Source organism: Sapajus apella, unplaced genomic scaffold (assembly GCF_009761245.1).
Source record: "Sapajus apella isolate SASKATOON/1434 unplaced genomic scaffold, GSC_monkey_1.0 scaffold28, whole genome shotgun sequence".
Classification (NCBI taxonomy): Eukaryota; Metazoa; Chordata; class Mammalia; order Primates; family Cebidae; genus Sapajus; species Sapajus apella.
Genome location: NW_022436968.1, coordinates 14,454,656 through 14,464,150, shown reverse-complemented (window position 1 = coordinate 14,464,150; position 9,495 = coordinate 14,454,656).

Sequence of the window (9,495 nt, the reverse complement as noted above, 5' to 3'; positions counted from 1 at the left end):
CTGGAGGAAGGAGATCTGAACTGAGGGGACTGACTGCTCAGGAGTCTTTGAAGACCCATTGAGCACCCATATGACTTATTCAGTAAATGCTTGAGTTTGTGTGGTAATGGGTTGTATATGTGAATCTAGTGAAATGACTCTTGACTTGCAACAGAGCAAGACATCTTAAAAATTTTCTATCTACTGCTTTCAGTAATATTTGAGGGTAAAAAGCTATGTCCAAACTAAACAGAAAATGTTAAAAAGTCATGTTGGTGACATTGATGTGATTCCTTGCCCTCATAGTGCATACATCCTGGAACACCTGTCCATGTGGAACTCCCTTAGCCTATATTTGCCTGGGAAATCGCCCATTCACATTTGAGGGAAGACTGCCATGGTTTATAATTCACACACCATCACCCTCCCTCCAACCCCACATAACTCCTGTAACTAGAAAAAATAACAAGTCCTTGTTGAGACATGGTGATAAGTGACCAGCACTGTAAAATGACATGTTAGACTTCAGTGTTCTTGAGGCAGGCAAAATGCAAATGCTAAATGTTCTTTAAGTGCTCTAACAGATATGATGTTGCAAATAGTAAAAAAGTTACAAGAAGGGTTGGGAGAAGTTCTATAGATTAGTGCTGTCCAATAGAACTTGCTGCAAATAAGGCAAGACTCTAGATCTGTGTGCTGTCCAATATGGTAGCCACTAGCCATATGTGCCTATTGAATACTTGCAGTGTGATAAGGGTGATCGAGAAACTAAATAAATTTTATTTAATTTCAATTCCTTTTCATAATATGGCCGGGGGTTACCATATTAGACAGTGCAGCTATAGATTCTACAAGAAACTTGACTTGTTACTGTTTAGTAAATAATTTTAACCCAGGCCCTCTGCCATTGTTTCCACTGTTTTTTCTCAAAACCATTTGAGAAAAAAAATTAACTTTTAATTTTCAGCCTTGGTATTGAGTAGTCCAGCTCCAAGGAAAATGGCTGGGGGTGGGGAGTGTATCTGTTTTTCTCCTGTGGCTTTTCTTAACATCAATCTTCTCCTTTAACTCTATTAACTTCTTACCTTTTTCAATCTTCAAGCACTGTTTCAATTCACAGCTTCCTGTTTTGCTCTGTTTCTTATAAACAATTAGTTTATAATGCCACCTTGGATAATTTTTATTGCAATATGTTATTACTGAAAACTAAACAATGTGTTTGAATCCTAAAGCCAAGGTTTTTCAAAGTGTGATCCAAGAACCCTGGCATTGGAGCCACCTGGGGGTTTGGGGAAGCACATTTGAAAATTTGAATTCCAGCTCAGACGCTGATTTTTAAAAATCTATGGAAGAAGAAACAAAGAATCTTCTTAGCGACCAGTATAGTGGGTAGACTCTGAAACCAGGCTGCCTTGTCTTTAATTACAGCTCCAGGTTTTACTAAATTTTAAACCTTAAGCAATTAACAAAACGTATTTGTACCTCCACTTTCTTTCCTGTGAAATGAGAAAATCATAGTTCTTAATTCAGGGCTGTTGTGAGGAAAGATTCACTTGATGCATGTGAAGTGCTTAAGAGTGCCTGGTGATAGTAGGCATTATATTAAATATAATTCCTGTTACATTTAGAAAACAACTTGAATAAATCTTATGCACCCTTAAGTTTGAGAACTCCGTTTCAAGGAAAACAGTAGAAAAGTAGAGAACTCCGATTGTGTAGAGATAGCTCCTATCTTGCGTCTGTGTGTTCTCAGCTGTAAAATGAGATGGTGGTATTTGCTCAGAGTTAAATGGATATAGAAAACAAATGTGAAAGCCCTTTACATTTCATGTAAAGCTGCATTATGGTTTACACATGAGAATACCAGATTGGGGTTTTAGATAGAATGAGATGCTTAGGGACTATCAAATAGACAGAGTATCACATCAGGAAACTGCGAAGAGAAGGAAGAATCAAATTCATGTATGTGGGAGAGAGGAGTGGTATCCCTCTGTGAGTGCAATATACAAACAGTTGTGGTTATAACATTAAGACTTTCAGTGGAATCATTGTGCATACCAGGTTATAAAGCCTTCCATTTCATAAATAACATACACCTGCCAAATGGGATAGGTGCTTTTCCCTTGTCAGCAAGCTGGAGTGAAAGCTTTGCTGATCATCGTGTTGCCAGCTAGAAAATGGACTTCATCATCAATTTATCCTGGAAGTGAGAAGCTCCTTGCCCCTGGGAGAGATTATAAGATGGAGTCATTTTACTCCTGACACCTTCAGAGTCAGTTATTCCTTGTGGAACAACTCAAGATTCACATTCTGTGCCTTTGGCAAGAAAAGATTTTCTACAAGCTACTGGCTAACACATCACAGAAAAGTTTTATTTAAGGTCCTTTTGGGACCAGAAACCAAAACCAATAAATTAACACTTTCTAGGGAACACAAAATATCTCAAGGCTGAAGCTGGCAGACTTCTTTTCTTTTCTTTCAGTATTACAAATCATTATTATTTTAAAAGAATAATAGAATTCTGAAAGTAGTATGTGGTAAGTTTTGACATTTTCCACTCTCTCAATTTCTGAAATAGACATGTAAAGTAATTGCCCTTCATTTTACTTAAATATCATACTGTACTCTATTTCCATTAAAGAAACTATGCATACTACCCTCTTTTAATATTTTTAAAAGTACCCCATGTCTATCATTTAAGTGTTTTTCTATGACTATGATTGTGCCTTATAGCTCATTTCAGAAGAGCAAAGATTGGTCTAGTTGCCCAGCATAATTACTTGCTTTCAGAAGTTAGTTTAGTTCTGGACTTCCCTTGGGCATGGGAAAAGGGGCCTGGGGAAATTGAACTGTGGGGACCCATGGTACAAAGGAGCTCCGAGAGCTCTAGTCAGCTCTGAAATTGAGACACATTGAACCAGTGACACCTCATAGAGATCTTTATCTAAGCCTCATCATAAAATCTTCCATTAACAGGAAAGAATTGTCAGAAGTTTTTCAACAGGACTCAGCTTGCTTAGAACCTATCAACAGAAAACCTACCAGATTCTGGCTGGAGTGAACAGGGTCAGCTGAGCACCCAAGAAAGCCAAATTGACACCTCCTGGGGCTGATGTATGACTAGACAGACAGGCTTTAGAGCATGCAGAGCAAGCTCCTGAACATATTGCTATTTCTCTTGTATTGTCTTCATACTAGGTAGAAGTTGAATCTTAAACATATTTTTCCCTCAATTTGTAGTTAACTTCCATTGTCTAAGCATTGGACTAAATAAACACAACTAAGCAAGGTTCTTGATAGATAATATTTTATTTATCCCCTCTTTTGTCAATTCCTATCACATTTTCAAAGTAAGTTGTCCTCCACTGTCCCAGGAAAAGAAATGCCAGACTCTAAAAGCAAAGATAAATGAAAAATATATATTAATTATTGGCTTTTGAGCTTCCAAAACCTAGACTATGTTGCTAGTCTAGGCAACCTGAGGGTCATTTAAGAAATTTTCAGAGGTAAATCACGGTATGCCATTTTAGCATTACTGGCTGACTTAAGTGCTAAAGCCCCTGTGTACTTTTGACTTCACCTAAAGTCAGTTTTCATCTCATGGGGATTCACAGAAACCTTTGACAATCCAATTATAACAATGGATTCAATCTGTAGTTAAAAAAAAAAAAACTTGTACATATAAACACAAAAATTTTGTACACAATTTTTGGAGGTTCTTGGATATTATAAAGTCTATCCACAGATGCCCAGAACAAACTTAAACTAAAACATGAAATTACACTATCCACTGGAAGGAATAGACTTTGGAATCTGACAGCTTAAATTTGCACCTTGGCTCTGTTACTGGCTATGTGTGGTACCTTGTGTAGACTTCATTTCTCTCCTTTATAAAATGAGAATAATGAAAGCACCTATTTCCTACAGTGTTTATGGGAATTAGACGATGTAATGTGTACAAAACTCTTAGCACAGGCCTAGCTTAAAGATAGCATTCAACGGAAGTTGACACTATATTGAAATCAATCATTTGAAAATAATGTGAATAGAATTCAACAAAACAAAAATTATCTTAAATGTCAGAATTATTTTCTTTCATCTCAGAAGATGTAGTAGATGTAAAATAAAATGGATTTAAAGAGGAAGAAAACAGACAAAGAGAGGAGTGCTTGAACATGGATGTCATAGAGGAACAAAGTACCATGGTAGAAGAAGAAGATAGGGTGGGCTTTTTTTCTCTTTTTTCTTTTCTTTTATTTGAGATGGAGTCTCACTCTGTCGCCAGGCTGGAGTGCACTGGCGTGATCTCGGCTTACTGCAACCACAGCCTCCTGGGGTCAAGCAATTCTCATGCCTCAGCCTCCCAAGTAGCTGGGACCACAGGCACGGCTCATGCCACCACACCCAAGTAATGTTTTTTGTTTTTGTTTTTGTTTTTTTGTTTTTGTGTGTGTGTGTGTTTCAGTAGAGATGAGGTTTCACTGTGTTAGCCAGGGTGATCTCGATCTCCTGACCTCGTGATCCACCAGCCTTGGCCTCCCAAAGTGCTGGGATAACAGGTATGAGCTACTGCACCTGGCCAGGGTGGACTTTTAACCTGTATCTTTAAGAACTTTCTAGATGGTAGCTCAAGGGACAGAAAAACAGCACTGACTACCCAGTGCTACTGGGCTAGCAGATAGTATTCAGGCTACACAGGAGCCCGACAAGTGTTGGAGAGAGAAAAAAGAGACCTGTGAGGATGCCAAACCCCGTAGCATCTCCAAACCCCATAACGTCTTCAAACCCATTCCCAGCATTATCTGACTACAATCTAGGGTTGAGAGTCACCTGATGAGAAAAGTGCAAAGAGGGACGGTCAGATTCAAATTGTGGCTTAGTGGGTTCTCTGCCAACAGTCAGCATCCACCCACACTTTAACCCTCAGGAGCACAAGCTAGAAGCTGGGCCTCCTGCTTTCAATACCAGCCAGAGTAAAACAAGTTCAAAGGCAAAAGCAACTGTACTCCTAAGGAGCATAACTGTTGCAAAACAAAGGCAGCCATCCAAACCACCCATAGCAGGTGACCAGGTGACCCAACATTAGCACTGCTTCTGAAAATTCTAGCCAAAACTCTAAGCAAAACTAATAAAACTTCTCACAGAATTAAGATAGAACAGTTGGAATTTGAAGCAGAACAAGCATTTATAAATAAGAACCAAGAAGGCATACTTGGTGTGAAAATGTTAGTTTAAATAAGTTACAAATACCTTGGATAAATAACTAAAAAGATACAGCAAATAATAAAACAGAATACTGAAAAGTGGGCTAGAAAAAAATTCTCCCAAAATGTCCATAGACAGAATAAAGAGAGAGGAAAAAAAGTCGAGATATTTGGAGTCAGCAATAGAAATATCAATGTAATTTTAAGAAGTTCCATTTGGAGAGAAAAAAATGTATGTAGACACAGAAAAGGAAATATTTCAAGAAGTGACGTCCAAGAATTTCTCTAATTGATAAAGGTTGGAAAACTTCTGATTGAAAGGGCTTCAGCATGAAACAGCATAGAGAATAAGAAACCCAATCCTAAAAACATTATTGTAAAATACATGGCTATTGAAGACAAAGATAAAAATTTAAAAGTATCTAGAGAGAGAACGAGACTCTCCATAAAGGAAAGAATTTTGGCATCAGACTTCAAAAAGGCATGCTTGAGTGCAGAACACAGTGATATAATATTTTTAAAATGTTGCAGGAGATAGCTTCCTGATTTTAAATCAAAATCAAAATCCAGAAATATGCTATTATATATAATCATTAAGAGACATATTTTAAAAATGAGTTTTTGAAACTTGGCAAACTCTTGCTCAAATTTATATGGAAGAAGAAAAGTCAACTTTAAAAAAGAAAATGAAATGTGTAGGGGGCAGTTAGAGAGGAAGGGCTTATTCTACCTATATTAAAATATAACCAAAGCTCTAGTGATAAATGTCAGCATAGTATTAACTCAGGAATAGACAAATCAATGGATGAGAACAAAGATTAGCTTTCATCATAGCACCACAAAGTAATAGGGTAAAGGATTTTTTAGGAGTGTTATTTAAAAAACAGAATAAGTATATGAAGAAAATTAAAACTAACCATGCACATTTCCATAGCATTAGATGGTAGACAGATTAAAAACTTGTTATTAAATAAAAAGAATAAAAGTATAAGCAAAATTTTAGTAATTTAGGCATAGAAAAAAACTTTTAAAAATGAAACCCCAACATATAAACTGTATGGCAAAATATATGGATGATTTGATTATATCAAAATCAACCGTCTAATGGACAACAAACAAAATCAACAGATAGATGGCATAATAAGAAAGACATTTGTAAGTCAATAAGAAAAAGACAGTAATATCAATAGAAAACTGAAGAAAATAGGCAAACAAGTAGTATATAGGTTGATAAGACCATGGCTAACAGGTACATATATGAAAGAATACTCAACCCTACTATTAATCAGATAGAGGAAAAATAATAATAATATATCACTTTACACCAGTCAGAATGGCAAAAACATAATTTTTAGGAATGGCAGGAATCTGGAAACAACCTCTGTTGTTATTGATCAAAAACATGTAAAATATGGACCATGAAGACAATAGAAAAACCATCTATAGGAAGGAAGGAAGGAAATATCAGAGTGAAAATTCAAACATCTTAAGCATGAAAAATCAGAAGCAGAGAAGCTTTATCAGCAAAATATCCTATACATAAGATCAAAAATATGCTCTCACATAACAGTATGCAGGAAGATGTGCATATTTAAGACCTGTATCACAAATAGGGTGGTGTCCATGTGTCTAAGGGGAATGGGGGCAGACATTGAGAAGAAGAAAAATAGCAATAGATACGGTGGAAGCCTTGAATTGACCAATGATGACAATGTGTAATGATCTGAGGAATTTACTAACTCTGCACTCAAACACATAGATCTTTAAAGCACAGAACAAATTAAGCAAATAATATGAGGATTAAATTGAAAATATTAAAGAGATAAGAAAAACTTTAGATTTGGATAGATTTAAATATATTTGTATGGGAAAAGTTAAGTCATTTTTAAAAGTCTAACAATTTAGTATTTTATTTTAGAGATTTTAAAAGTTGTTTTGTTTTAGAGATTTAGTAAGATACTGGTCAAGGAAAGAACAGAGTGTAGCAATGTTTTAAAAGTATCTCTGTCTAACTGTTTTTGTCAACTAAGTCAGGTTAAAAAATATAGAGAACTGTGTATATTATAGATTTTAAAAGTGTTTTAAAGTACAGAATGAATGATTAGTGGGATAAAAATAGTTTTTGGAGGGGACTGTTAGTTTAGACTAATGGACTGATAGAGAATAAGACTGAGGTGACCAAATGATTAGGTTTGGCTCCAGGAAAGGATAGGGATTTTGTACTATAGAAATCGTTTCTGGAGTGGTGACAGACAGGGGGACATTTTGAATATCTTGTTTATCCTTATTTTCAAAGGATCATATATCTAGTATGATAATATCGTAAGTCAAAGATAATAGAACCATTCATACCTAAAAAGATACAACTGCAGAAAGAGTTGAAGTCACCTAATATTTAGTAATGATGATGTAAATAATACCATCGCTATCTTGAACTAATATACCCCCTCACTTGCTAGGGGCTGAAAGAGCTGTGACTGTAGCTCACAAAACGTTTCACATGAACATAAGACTGCCATCTTTTTTTATAGGTTATTACATTGATTCAATGCAATGAGACCTGGTAGTGCCCCATCTTCTCTATCAACATCAGAAGGATTTGTGGTCACATTCTCATAATGAAAAGGAAAAATGGGCTGTTAGAACTAGCCTAAGGCAGGAATTTTTATAAAGGAGATGAGTCATGCAACAAGAGAGGAGGTAGAAAAGAAATGACTAAAAATAATCAGGGTAAAAATAGTTTCAGAAACTGAAGAAAATACTACTGGAATCTCTATATTCATGTTTCAGTGATAGGTATTTTTGTTGCCTCCATATGCTTCCTACACACTGATCACCTACCTTAAATGTCCCCATGTCTATAACCATCACAGCTTCTATTTCCAGAATTACAAGTCCCTGGTCTTTTCTAGAGCCAAGCCTAATCATTTTGTGACCTCAATTTTATTCTCCATCTATTAGTCTAAACTAACATTATGATATACTGATATTTCAATGGTCCTGTTCTTCCCCCAGAGACTCTTTCTATTGCACTAATTCTCCATTCTACACTTTAAAACACATTTTTATCTATGAATTTACACATTTCTTTATATTCTTTCCTCTATAGCCAGATATAGAGTTGACAAAAACAGCTATGTGATGACACTTTTTTTTTTTAAATTTAACATACTCTCTTCTTTCCTTAAAAAAGTCTGACTACATGTCTTAATTGCTGAATATTGAACATTTTATTGGGGCTCTGCATAAATTCTTATCTTCCTACTATTTAAAATTAACTCTATATTTATGATTTCAGGGCCTTGAGTATGGCAAGTATTGTTCTAATTCCTTATAGAATCCTATGTGTAAGATTTCTTATAGAAATAGAATTCTATAAGGAATTAGAACAATGCTTGCCATACTCAAGGCCCTGAAATCATAATATAGAGCTAAACCAAGTTGACCACCTTATATAAAACCAATAATATTGTGTGGATGCAATGATTCATAGAATGTTTTACTTCTAAAAGGGAATTTTTATGAGACAAGGTTGAAAGCGTTTGTGCATTGTAACCAAACATGTCATTATAACAAAATAGTCTATGAAATAAACAATGAAACAATTACCCAGAATTCTCTATGCCTACAAATGTCAACTGAGAATAAAGAGAGGAAATTCCAATAGTTTCATGACAGGGCTACAAATTACACATGGGTCATACTCTGAGGACCAAGAAAAAAAAGCCTCAGAGTTTACACAACAGTTTAAACTGTTCAATGAGTGTTTTGTTTTATTAGATAAAAAGATACAAGGTCATTTAAACAGTGAAGGAAGAGAGGGAATTTTTTATACTCAGTAGAATATTGAAAAATTCTTCCCTGAGGGAAAATAATGAAATACTCTCATTATGTTATAATCAACAAATGTAACCTTTTCAGTCTCAGGCAATTCAATAGTTTTGAAAAATATATGTGATTATTAGTACATTCTCTGCTACCTCATGATTTTTGCCTAATGATAAAATATATGATACTCTCTCAAACCACAGAAGTTTATGCATAGATTTATTACTTTCCTTCATATATAGCTTTCATGTATTTGCTAAATATTTTCTCTTTTCCTCTGTAATTTTCATAATTAACAATTTTCAGCATCCCTACGCTGGGTTGCATTGCTTCGTAGCTAAAAGATCGAATACTTAATTTGAACTGAATATATCAGTTAGGAAATACAGCACGGAAGAAAGTGCCCCATGTCCTCTTGCAACTTCTAAACGGAGATGTTCACTTTGCAGCAGAACTATTTCTCATGAGTCTGTAATCAAACATA